Genomic DNA, 12,571 nt, shown 5'->3' with positions numbered 1-12,571 from the left:
ATTTGGAAACTCTGAATAAGGCATTTTCCTTGAGTCAGAAAAAAAATCTTGTTTTACTTAATTTTTATATGAAGCCTCTTTTGTTTTTGACACACAAGGGTCTGTAAAACAGGTGTCTTGGGGAGCAGAGGGAAGGGCTTGCTCTGCGAGGCTTGGTCCTGTGGAGTTGGCGGCATCCACAGCAGCCAGCTCTTTGGGCTGGGGAGGCTCACATCTTTGCTTTGCCAGTGAAAGCCAGGAGGACTGGGAGCCCAGGCAGAAGCAATGCCATAAACAGGCGCTCCTCAGAGCAGAGACCTCCAGACTCCAGGCGTCAGTCTGGCTTCTGCATTTCAGTGAGCAGGCAGGGCCCATTATGACTTGCTTTGGAGATGGGGAACGCTGGTTGACAGTTCTGGAAAGGACTCGAAGACCAATTACTTCCACCATGGAGGCAACATTCAGGCAGCTTGGAGGGGAGGCCAATGCTCAGGCGTCACATCTCTCAACCCAGCAGAGCCCATGGCTGCCTAGACAACGAGAAGGCCGTAGCACAGGCTCTGGAACATGCTGCAGGCAGCAGGGTTAGTGCACCCTGGAGCTGGGATGCCTCAGCATGAGGACGGTCTTCCTGGGAGCTGCATCCCGGCCAGCACTCCACATAGCTGCTCAGTGACGGAAGCCATCCATCATCCCTTATCAGCATCATTTATTACCCACTGACACAGAAAGGTCTGAAAGGGCTTTCGAAATAAGATGACTTTTAAAAACTACACCTGTAAGCCCTGTTTACCCTGATGTGATTGTTAGGCATTGTATGCCTGTATCAAAATCTCCTGTAACCCATAAATATATATACCTAATATGTACCCACAAAAATAAAAAAATTACACTTGTAATATTCCTTTCCAGCTGTGACCACCTTTCCTGCACACTCACACGTACACATGGATATGGTTGTCTGTGCTTATTTTATAGAAACAGGATCTCAGTTCCTGGCCAGCACCCGGCCTCTCTGCACCTCACAGACTCTGCAAATGCTTACTGGGTGACTTCAGGGATACAGATGAGTGGATAAAGTCCCTGCCCTGAAGTAGCCATGAAGCAAGTGGGAGAAAGAGATACAGACTGAATTTTCCATACAGCCACACGGAGAGCACGGTGAGACTGGATGTGCACAGGATACGATGGGAACAGTGCAGGGGCATCTGGGGAGGCGGCAGTTACGCTGCCCAGGGGGGTGCGGATCAACAACACAGAGTTGAAGAGAAGACGCCAGAGGGTGAGGGGCACAGAGCTCTTCCCGTGATGAGGAGAGACTGTGCCTTTAGAGTTCGCCTGGTCTGGCTGCTGCCGCAGGTTTGGATTAACCAAGGGCCTGGGACAGAGTGGGCTCTCCCTGGACTAAAAGCTAAACCTGAACAAAGGCATCTGCCTCATGGTGTGCTCATTCTAAGTGGGAGGGAATGTGGATCCACGGGGCTGCAGATGGAGGTGTGGCAGCACCCGAGGCACAGTGCTCTGCCTGTTTGCCATGACGTGGGCTCTTCCCAAGGGGTCTCCTTGGATGACAAATCTATGCACTTTCAAGAGGGCAGCCCTTCTGGCAAACTCATGCCTGCAAGAACACTGTTGTGCATGTGGCCATCCACATGCTCCTCCCCGGAGACAGGCCCTGTGCTCAGGGCCGTGAGCAGCAGGGCCCAGGAGAAGAGACTGAGGTTTTATGCAGGGCAGGTGAGGCCTGTGATGCTGAGGGTAGGGGAGTAAGAAATGGTACGTGTCCATGTGTGAAACAGCCTGGCTGGCTGTCCCACACACGGGCAGAGTACAGTGAGGCCTGGCCTGGGAGAGGTGACACCTACTGTTCCAAGCATCCTCTTTCTCTCTACCACTGACTCAGTTTCAGATTCAATTTCACCTCCCTCCAGGAGCCACTTGTCTTCAAGTCCCAGTTCACGGCCACCCATCCCGGGAGCCCCACCCCTATTCCGCATGGTGCATTCCCTTCCACCAAAACCACAAACCTGTCTGCGTCACAAGGGCCAGGTGGCAGCATCTCAGCCATCCCCACAGGGCAGCAAGTGCTCTGGCCGCAGTGCACAGTGGACCAGATTAAGGCTCAAGCCCAGAACTGTGGGATACAGAGAAGGGCACAACGGGCCAGCCCCCTTCTCATAAGGGGCTTATAAATCACAGGTAGACCAGGGTTCCCTGCACCAATAAAAGCAAGTGTGTGGACCTCTGCTTCCCAGAAGTCATGTAGTCCTTCCCATCCCTCCTGCTAAGTTCAACAAAAACCCTGGATGTTACATACAAAACAAACATAAGATGATGCAGGAGAGAAGTCACACTAGCAACATGGCAGCAGCTCCTTGGGGTTTCTTTTAGCCTCGTCATCTCAGACTTGGAGCTGAAGGCATCAGCAACCTGGATGCACCAACAGTCATAGACCAAAAAGCCCCAACAAACGTCTACTCTGTCTGTACGAAGATCAGAAAGAGGCAGCCTAAAAGGATGGAACACGTGTGGACAATAACTGCCCCACCTGCTGCATCCCACACACAGAGCCTGGAGCCTCACCTCCTCAAGGCTAGAATGGGTGCCCAACAGCCCCTGGCTCTGGTGCTAGAGAGACTAAGCAGGGAGTGAGGACCTCGCCTTTGGTCCTTTCTCCATGGACCCCACAGTCCTGAGGGGGATTCTCCTCCCTCAAAACACTCAGGGGCCATCCTAACAGCCCCTCCTCCCGGCCAAGTCCCAACGACTGCAAATCCCTTCCCTGCACTCCAAACCCTCCAAACCTTGAGGGGCGTTGCCTCTGTGATGTGCTCTCCATGTGTCTAAAGGGCTCCACCTTTTAACTTTCATGGTTGGGTGTTTCCACCGGGTCCACACTGCTCTTCACGTCACATCTGAATGTCATGCCCATAGTAAGAGGATGAAACTGTTGGGTCCTGGGCCTTCAAGGACTTGAGCAGGGGGGAGCCTTGTTTACCCACCTAACAATAATATAAAATATAATCCTAGCCAACCTCAAATTAAACCTTTTGAAGATATGTATCGGGGGAACCCACCCCTAATATTTCCACATAAGTTCTTTTTATTTTCCATAAGTGTCTGCCAGCTGAGAAATAAAGAGAAAGAGTACAAAGAGAGGAATTTTACAGCTGAGCCACCGGGGATGACATCACATATGGGTAGGACCGTGATGCCCACCTGAGCCTCAACCAGCAGGTTTTTTTTAAGGGTTTCAAAAGGGGAGGGGGTGTAAAACAGGGAGTAGGTACAAAGATCACATACTTCAAAAGGCAAAAAGCAGAACTACTAATAAGGGTCTAACAAAGATCATGCTTCTGAGGGAACAGGACAAAGGGAAAAAGCAGAACCACTGATAAGGGTCCAACAAAAACAAGGCAAAGGGCAAAAGCAGAACTATTGATAAGGGTCTATGTTCAGCGGTGCACATACTATCTTGATAAACATCTTAAACAACAGAAAACGGTTTGAGAGCAGAGAACTGGTCTAACCACAAATTTACCAGGGCGGAGTTTTTCCCCACCCTAGTAAGCCTGAGGGTACTGCAGGAGACCAGGGCGTATCTCAGTCCTTATCTCAACTGCACAAGACAGACATTACCAGAGCAGCCGTTTATAGACCTCCCCCCAGGAACACATTCCTTTCCCAGGGTATTAATATTAATATTCCTTGCTAGAAAAAGAATTTAGCAATCTCTCTCCTACTTCCATGTCTGTTTATAGGCTCTCTACAAGAAGGAAAATATGGCTGTTTTTGCCTGACCCCGTAGGCAGTCAGACCTTATGGTTGTCTTCCTGTTTCCTAAAAATTGCTGTTATTCTATTCTTTTTCAAGGTGCACTGATTTCATATTGTTCAAACAGACTTTTACAATCAATTTGTACAGTTAACACAATTATCACAGTGGTCCTGAGGTGACATATATCCTCAGTTTTCAAAGATAACAGGATTAAGAAATTAAAGACAGCCATAAGAAATTATGAAAGTATTATTTGGGAACTGATAAATGTCCATGAAATCACCACAATTTATGTTCCTCTGCCATGGCTCCAGCTGGTCCCTCCCTTTGGGGTCCCTGACTTCCCGCAACAGATATGTCTTTGTGTCTAAAACTTTAGTAAAGTTTTGTTTTTAAAAAACGTGGTATTGAATTGTTAACCTCCAGGAAGTTGCCAGAAAACATTATAATTTATCATTTCCACTGGGTGAGGTGGCTCGCACCTGTAATCCCAGCACTTTGGGAGGCCAAGGTGGGCGGATCACCTGAGGTCAGGAGTTCAAAACCAGCCTGACCAACATGGTGAAACCCCGTCTCTACTAAAAATACAAAAATTAGCTGGGCGTCATGGCATCCGCCTGTAATCCCAGCTAGTAGGGAAACTGAGGCAAGACAATTGCTTGAATCTGGAAGGTGGGGGTTGCGGTGAGCTGAGATTGTGCCATTGCACTCTAGCCTAGGCAACAAGAGCAAAACTCCATCTCAAACAAATAAACAGGAAGTATTTCCACTTATTTCCTAACAAAACTATCACTTTGTCACCATCTGGACCTGTAAACAAATGTGACTGTTCACTTGTATTTTTCCTTCTGAGAGGAAGGCAGGCATGTCAGTGGCATGGTCAGGTCGGCTCCGACACAGCACAACACCCCAATCATTAGTGTGTTCCTCCTCTCCACCGCACCCCAAGCAGAACAAAGGCCCAGACGCAGGGCTGTGAGTGTCTCTCCTGGCAGCCCCACCTGGGTGCTGGAAGGCCCCAGTGGATTCTGCCAAGCAGGCAACTCAGTCTGGGGCACGTGTGCCACGGCAGACACTGCTGGCGTGACCCTCGGTCAGGGGGGCATCAGCACACCTTATCTCAGTGGGAAGTTGCCACCTCCCTTAGAATCTAAAGGCGCCAGCAAGTTCATTGAAAGTGATCAATTACAGCTCCTCAATGGTCAGATCTAGTGGCCCCATATGAAACACAACAACTCTGTGGCAGCTTTTTTAGAACAGTATTTTCAAGTTTCTGGTAAATGTCCTCCGTAGAGAGCGTCAGATGAGCAGGGGAGGTGTGTGCCTCTTTCATCCTGTCCTGGCTCCTTACATCCTCAGAGCACGAGACAGCCCGCAGGGTACTCACCCCACATTTCCACCTTCCCAGGGAACTTCAGGGGAGTGCACTGGCCCTCCCTGCAGACCAGGAAGGTCTGGTCCTCCCCCCACCATCGGGACTGTGCTCACAGAAGTCCCTTTAGGGGCCCTTCTCCACACTACAGCCCCCTCTTTTGGGACCCCACAACCGCAAACACTTGAGGACCCAACAGGCTGGAGCCCGCTTAGATCTTGGTCGTGCTGGCCAGACCCTGCATCCCTCTGGCCTTGGCCCTGTGCTCCAAGGGAGTTTCAGCATATTGAAAGGTGCAGGGCCCAGTGTGTCACCATATGGAATAACTACCACTTCTCAGTGCAAGACACTGGTCAATCAGAACAGTGAAGGTTAACAATGACAAGTGACACCCACTGGGCCTCATGGGCCACACCCCCGCTGTGGGTCCTCTATTGTGGTTCCTGCCCGAGAGCATCATGTTGCATGTGGATGTGTGTGCAGGATAACACATGGGCAGTGCTGAGGACAGGGCACGGCTCTTCATGCAGCAGCTCACTCAGGGCAGCAAGTTTGGAGCAGGTACTCCTGGGGACACAGACTCAGGGGTTCAGGGGCCTGGAATGGCCTGGATGGGGGAAGGTCTTGTGTGTAACCCCCATGACAGGCAAGGCAGCAGCAACACTTCACCATGTTTCCAGACAGACTTGGGGTCCTGGAAGGAGGCACTGCAGAGGGTGGAGCTGGGGCCATGAGATGTGCCCAGGCCTGTGCTCACTTCCTCCCCCAGTGTCTCTGATGCTCTGAGCCACGTAGGGAGATGAGGACGACCACAGGAACACGGCCCACGATGAACGTGCAGGGGATTTTTGAGCAGCAGGGAATGGGTCCCCTCATGGTGCAGCTTAGACCACCCTGTGCAAAGGCAGGTTCTGAACCCTTGGGCCTGGGGTGCAGCTCGAGGGCACTCAGGTGAGGTCAATGCCATGGGTTCATAAACTAATCGTGAGTAACAGGAGGTTGATGAGCTAAGTAACGTCTGTCACTGTCAAGTGGCTGTGTAAGCTGAAAGATGAACACGTTCATAGGCAGGGGGCAAAAGAGCAAGCGGCTCAGTGGAGGAAACGGGCCGACACCCTTCTTGGAGGAGGGCCAGCAAGTGCATGCGACTCTGGTTCTTCCTGAACTCTTGACGAGATGGGCCGCCCATGGTCTGCACCCAAACCCCCTTCCCAGCATCCAAGGGCCCAGGGCGCGTTTGGTTCCAGCCAGCCTGCCTGCTTCCAGTGAGCTGTGGCTGGGGTGAGAAAACACACAACCTGCCTGCCTGCAGTGGGAGGTGCAGGAAGGAGTACTGCCCGCATGCACCTGCTCACACTGCAGCTGACCACTCACCCTGGCATGGGGATGAGGTGACTGAATTTCAGACAACAATCCATTTCTCCATCTCTTTAAATATGAACCATTGCATATGGACTTCATTAGTGAAAAAATTCCAAACTTTCTTAGAAATAAAATTTGTTTTAAAGAATACCTCAGGCCGGGCGCGGTGGCTCAAGCCTGTAATCCCAGCACTTTGGGAGGCCGAGACGGGCGGATCACGAGGTCAGATCGAGACCCTCCTGGCTAACACGGTGAAACCCCTTCTCTACTAAAAATACAAAAAACTAGCTGGGCGAGGTGGCGGCGCCTGTAGTCCCAGCTACTTGGGAGGCTGAGGCAGGAGAATGGCGTGAACCTGGGAGGCGGAGCTTGCAGTGAGCTGAGATCCGGCCACTGCACCCCAGCCTGGGCGACAGAGCAAGACTTCGTCTCAAAAAAAAAAAAAAAAAAAAAGAATACTCCATTTCTAAAATTCCAACTTTGATTTCTAAAATACCTTTTTACAAGAAAAAAATTGTCACTGCTTCTTTTTCAAGCAATATGTTAAACCTGGTATTTTCCACAAAGTAAACAATTCAAGGAGTCACATTTTTTAGGCAACTGTCTAACCACCCTCTCTCCTCATATCCTGTTTTCAAATTACATTTTGTGTGTGTATGTGTGTGTGCGTGTGTGTGTTTAAATTTTTTTTGGAGACTGTCACCCAGGCTGGGGTGCAGTGGCACAATCTCGGCTCACTGCAGTCTCCACCTCCCAGGTTCAAGCAATTCTCATGCTTCAACCTCCTGAGTAGCTAGGATTACAGACGTGAATCACCACATCGAGCTGTCAAATTATATTTTCTTCTTCCATTTCTATTTTGAAGTATCTGTAACAAGAGGGGAAATTGGAATCTGGACTTATGAAGCTCTCATGGTTCCAAGTTCTCAAACTAAAGATTTTCTAATAAATATTTTCTTACAAACAACCCCTTCTGTCACATAAGGGTTTGACCTGAATTAAAACTATCCTGACTCTCCGGCGAGGAAGGGTGGAAACTGGTGAAGATGCCTCTTCCAAAGGCTTCCAGGGTCCTTCTGGAGGGAGCCTGTCCAACTGCACTCTGGGGAAGGGAGAGAAACAGGAAGACGTCGCCTTCACGCTCAGGTCGGTCGCACAGGAAGGTGGCGGCGTGTGCCTGAGGGCTTGGGCTTGGGCCTGGGAGGAGGTAACCATGGTCCTGAGACACGCCCTCTGCCCACGCCTCTCTGCTAGCCTGGCCAGACGCATGGGGTGCCCAATCGTCTTCATGGTGGCAGCTGCAGAGGTAACAACTCACGGTCATTTGGAGAACGCACCAGGCCCGCGCTCAACGTTGCACTTGATTCCTGCGAGTGCTCAAGAAGGGAAGCACCAGACAGATGCTAAAATTTAGGCACAGCAGCACTGCTTTGCCTCCCTTGGCAGCACAGGGCTACAGAAGGACTGCGGGGAGCCCTCTGCCTCAAGGCGCTCCACCAGGACACACCCCTCCTCAGCGGTTCCTCTGAGTGTTCTTTAGAATCTGATACATCAGGCCTGGACGGGAGATGGTGCCCTCGGGCGCCAGAGCGTGTGGTCCACTTCACAGCCACACCCACCCCAATTCCTGATCTTCCCCAGTCTCCTGGCTCCCGCTGTTCCTCGTTCTCAAACCACTCGCTTCACTGCTTCCGATTCAACTTTTCGTCACCTAAAGTGAGAGATACAACCTCTTTCTTTCCCTCTCAGGATCAACGACTCGGTTTTAAGTCACCATGGAGAGGAGTAGCAGACCTCACGCATCTGCCACACTTGATTTCAGGAGACGAGCGACTGCGAGGACCATGGTCACCTGGTGAACTGCCCAGGCCAAACGCCATGGCCTTGCCTGCTCACGGGCAAAGCAGCTGCCAGCTTAAATGGTAACAAATCAATAAAGAAAGGAAGGAAGGAGGGAGGAAGCCGGAGGGGAGAGTACGTCGCAGTCTCTCAATGACGCCATCAGGACGCGCCACGCCGGAGACTTCAGCTGCCAGATCAGCACAGCCTATTAGAGCCTTCTCCAGTCCCAGCTTGTCCAAGGGTAGTTAACACCAAATTCCCTCCCCATAATTAAACAGCATGTAGACACATATAAAAAATACCACAGAAGAACTACACCACTGGGTCAAAACACATGCCAGAACAATATTTCTTTTTTAAAGACAACATAAATGTCAACATTTGAAAAGTGTGCCACATTAGGTGAAAACAAAGCGTGTTGTGTACTAGTCTCAGAACTCATCGGCAGTTTTATCTTTTCCACAAAACTCTGTCTTCAAACGCCAAGACCTGTCTCCTTGGGGCACCTCCACAGGCCTGGTCTGCAGCATGCATTCTTGGGATTCTTCCGGGCTCACCTGGCCATGATCCCCAGCACCGAACAGCTCAAGAACACCGTCTACCCCCATCTGCCAGAGCAAATCTATTTTCCACCAAGACTAGGACTGTCGGCTCTCAGTCACCAAGGACACACCATGGTTGGAGGCGACCAGCATGTTCTGATGAGGGAGGTGACAGTGCCTGCCCCAGGACCCGTATGTGCTGCAACAGGCAGCCTGCAGGGCATGTGCCAGAGGCCAGGGCCTGAGCAACACACACAGTGCTGCCCAGGTGGGCCCTGCACCCTTGCAGTAAGGGACAGCGTCAACCAACGAAAACACCACACACACAAAGTCCTAGTTTCCATCTAAGAAGTGTTTTCTGGAACTTTAAGCAACATTTTATTTCCACAAATATGGGGGAAAAGGAACCCTATGGTGCATAATTCTTATCTTACTTTAGGGTCCTGTTTCTGGACTCAGTGGACTCAAGTGTAGCCAGGTCCAATCTCTGCACTTGCCTCTGGAATGTTCTGCCAACACCCTTCCCCCAGCAAAAGGCTGCGGGCAAGAAGAGGAGGCTACTCCCGGCCCTGACGCGGGAGGAGAGACGGGAAAGGAATGAGCAGACTTGAGTTTAAATTTTCATTGGAAGTATTTAAGAAACATCTCATGTTGGTCCTGGTTCTCTATTATTTCTATTAAAAATACCACCCCAAGGCCAGGCGCGGTGGCTCACACCGGTAATCCCAGCACGGTGGGAGGCAGAGGTGGGCAAATCATGAGGTCAGGAGATCAAGACCATCCTGGCTAACACGGTGAAACCCCGTCTCTACTAAAAATACAAAAAATTAGCCGGGTGTGGTGGCGGGACACCAATTCAGCCTGCTTGGAAAGGGGCAAACACAGCCGTGCGCAGTGGCTCATGCCTGTAATTCCAGCTACTTGGGAGGCTGAGGCAGGAGAATTCTGTGAACCCGGGAGGCGGAGCTTGCAGTGAGCTGAGATCCGGCCACTGCACTCCAGCCTGGGCGACAGGGCGAGACTCCGTCTCAAAAAAAAAAAAAAAAAAAACCACCCCAAGTAATTTGTACTCACTAGAGAAAAACTGGAAGTAAAAATAATAATTGAAAAATCCCTGAAGCCGTAACTCACTCCTAGGTTACTGTAGTCAGCATTCGCTACGTCTTGTCCAACAAGCTGGGGTCACCTCAGGAAAGAAGACTCTGCCATGCCCACTGCCCTCCCTCCCTGCAGCGTCCCTGGTCAGGCAGCGCTGCCTTTTGAGAGGTCACTCTGGGTGGGGGTTTCCACCCTCCTGGGAAGTCTCTGGAACAGAAAGCAAGAGGACACAGGAGCACCCAGGCCCCATCCCTCCCCCAGTTCCCGTGGAGCCAGCAGGGGCGCCACGGCAGTCCAGCAACAGGCCCCTGGTTGCCGACATGACTGGCCCATGCTCATTCCCTGCGCATTTTGTTCAAAAATTTTCAGAGAAAATTTACATCACATAAAATTAACCATTTTAACCATTTTAACGTGTACAACTCAGTAGCTTTAGCATATTCACAATATAGTGGAACCATTACCACTAATTACAGAACATTTCCATCACCCTAAAAAAAAAGTTCGTACCTCCCAATGCCTTCCTCTCCTCAGCCCGACAACCATTAATTACTTTGTCTCTATGGATCTTCCTGCCCTGGACACTTCATATAAATGGAATCTTACAACACGTGGCCTGTGTCTGGCTTTCTTTCACGTAGCATCATGAGTTAAATGTTCATCCACACTGTATAAGGAGGTCAGTGTTCCACTGTGTTGAGACACCACATTTATTCATCCATTAATTTAATTTGGGTTGTTTCTAGTTTTGAGCTACTGTGAATAATGTTGTTGTGAACATTTATGTACATTTAACAAATGTTATATCAAATGTACATTTGATAAAGGGGGAAGAATGATAGCGTGTTGCTCTTTTGGTTTGGATGTTTAGTCTGGGCTTTCCGGAGAAGCAGAACCAAGTTTTTGTGTGGACATATGTTTTCCTTTCTGCCAGATATACACCTAGGGGTAGAACTGCTGGGTCATATGGTAACTCTATGTTGAACTTTTTGAGGAACTGCCAGACTGTTTTCTACAGTGGTTGAAACATTTTCTATTCCCACCAGCAGTTCTGAGGGTTATGATTTCTTCACATTCTTGACAATACTTGTTTCTGTCTGTCATTATCAGCCATCACAGTGGGTGTGAAGTGGTGTCTCACTGTGGTCTGGGTTTGAATTTCCCTGATGACTGATGATGTTGAGCGTCTATTCCTGTGCCTACTGGCCACTTGTATATCTTTTTTGGAGAGATGTCTCTTCAGATCCTTTGCCCATTTTCAATTGGGTTGGGTTGTATGTCTTTTTTTTTTTTTGAGACAAAGTCTCAGTCTATTGCCCAAGTTGGAATGCAGTGAGGTGATTTCAGTTCACTGCAACCTCTGCCTCCCAGGCTCAGGCCACTTCTGAGGCTGAGTGCCTCAACCTCCCAAGTAGCTGGGATTACAGGTGCCCACCACCATGCCTGGCTAATTTTTGCATCTTTAGCAGAGACGGTTTTGCCAGCCTGACCTCAAGTGATCTGCCTGCCTCGTTCTCCCAAAGTGCTGGGATTACAGGCAGGCACCACTATGCCCAGCTTCGTTGTCTTTTCTATTGACACGAGTATTGTTTATATATTCTGAGTAAGAGTCTCTTATAAGAAACATAACTTACAAATGCTTTCGTCCATTTTGTGAGGGGTTTCTGTTTTCTCAATAGTGTCCATTGACATACAACAGGTTTTAATTTGATGAAGTTCAATTTATCTAATTTTTCTTTTTTGTTTGCGCTTTTGTTGTTATATTTAAGAAATCATTGCCTAATTCAAAGTCATACCCCTGTGCCATTCTAAGTAGCAAATCACATTATCTGTTGCTCTGGTAGAAACAAGCACAAAAAAACAGAAACATAAATGTCACCATATGCTTGGGGCCAGGCTTATGAGAACATTTCCATCGGCCTTGGAGAAGTGAGCCCTGAATATTGGGCCTTATTAGACGTTGTCTGGAACCAGCAGGATATAAAAATGAACAAACCGGAGGCCGAGGTGGGCGGATCACAAAGTCAGGCGATCGAGACCATCCTGGCTAACATGGTGAAACCCCGTCTCTACTAAAAATACAAAACATTAGCTGGGCGCGGTGGCGGACACCTGTAGTCCCAGCTGCTAGGGAGGCTGAGGCAAGAGAATGCCGTGAACCCAGGAGGCGGAGCCGAGATCGCGCCACTGCACTCCAGCCTGGGCGACAGAGCGAGACTTCATCTCAAAAAAAAAAAAAAAAAAAAAAAAAAAGAACAAACCAACTACCCAATGTAGAAAGTCCTTATTTAAGAAATTCAGTACCATCATGTTCAGCCACTAGGTTCCCAACATCATGAGCGTGTGATGCACACTAGGAAGCATGTTGCTTGGGGCTATAGAAAAAGTTTGTCATGGAGGACAGACACGACTCAGAACGACCAGGGCAGGGGTCATGGCCGGACACCAACCCAGCCTGCTTGGAAAGGGGCAAACGCGGCCGTGCGCAGTGGCTCACACCTATAATCCCAGCACTTTGGGAGGCCGAAGTGAGTGGATCATTTGAGGTCAGAAGTTTGAGAGCAGTTTGGCCAACATGGTGAGACCTCATCTCTACTAA

At 49.6% G+C, this 12,571-nt stretch overlaps 1 protein-coding gene and 1 long non-coding RNA gene across 2 annotated transcripts in view; one reads left to right on the top strand and one right to left on the bottom strand.

Annotated features, from left to right (window-relative positions):
* PARD6G (par-6 family cell polarity regulator gamma) overlaps positions 1 to 12,571 on the bottom strand; it is a 94,147-nt gene that overhangs the window by 4,243 nt on the left and 77,333 nt on the right. The window lies entirely within an intron of this gene.
* LOC115895517 overlaps positions 1 to 12,571 on the top strand; it is a 30,810-nt gene that overhangs the window by 14,048 nt on the left and 4,191 nt on the right. The gene's annotated exons all lie outside the window — the stretch shown is intronic.

This window comes from Rhinopithecus roxellana, chromosome 21, assembly GCF_007565055.1.
Source record: "Rhinopithecus roxellana isolate Shanxi Qingling chromosome 21, ASM756505v1, whole genome shotgun sequence".
NCBI classification, from domain to species: Eukaryota; Metazoa; Chordata; class Mammalia; order Primates; family Cercopithecidae; genus Rhinopithecus; species Rhinopithecus roxellana.
The sequence above is the reverse complement of the archived record's forward strand: the minus strand, read 5'-3'. Positions and strand labels throughout refer to the sequence as shown.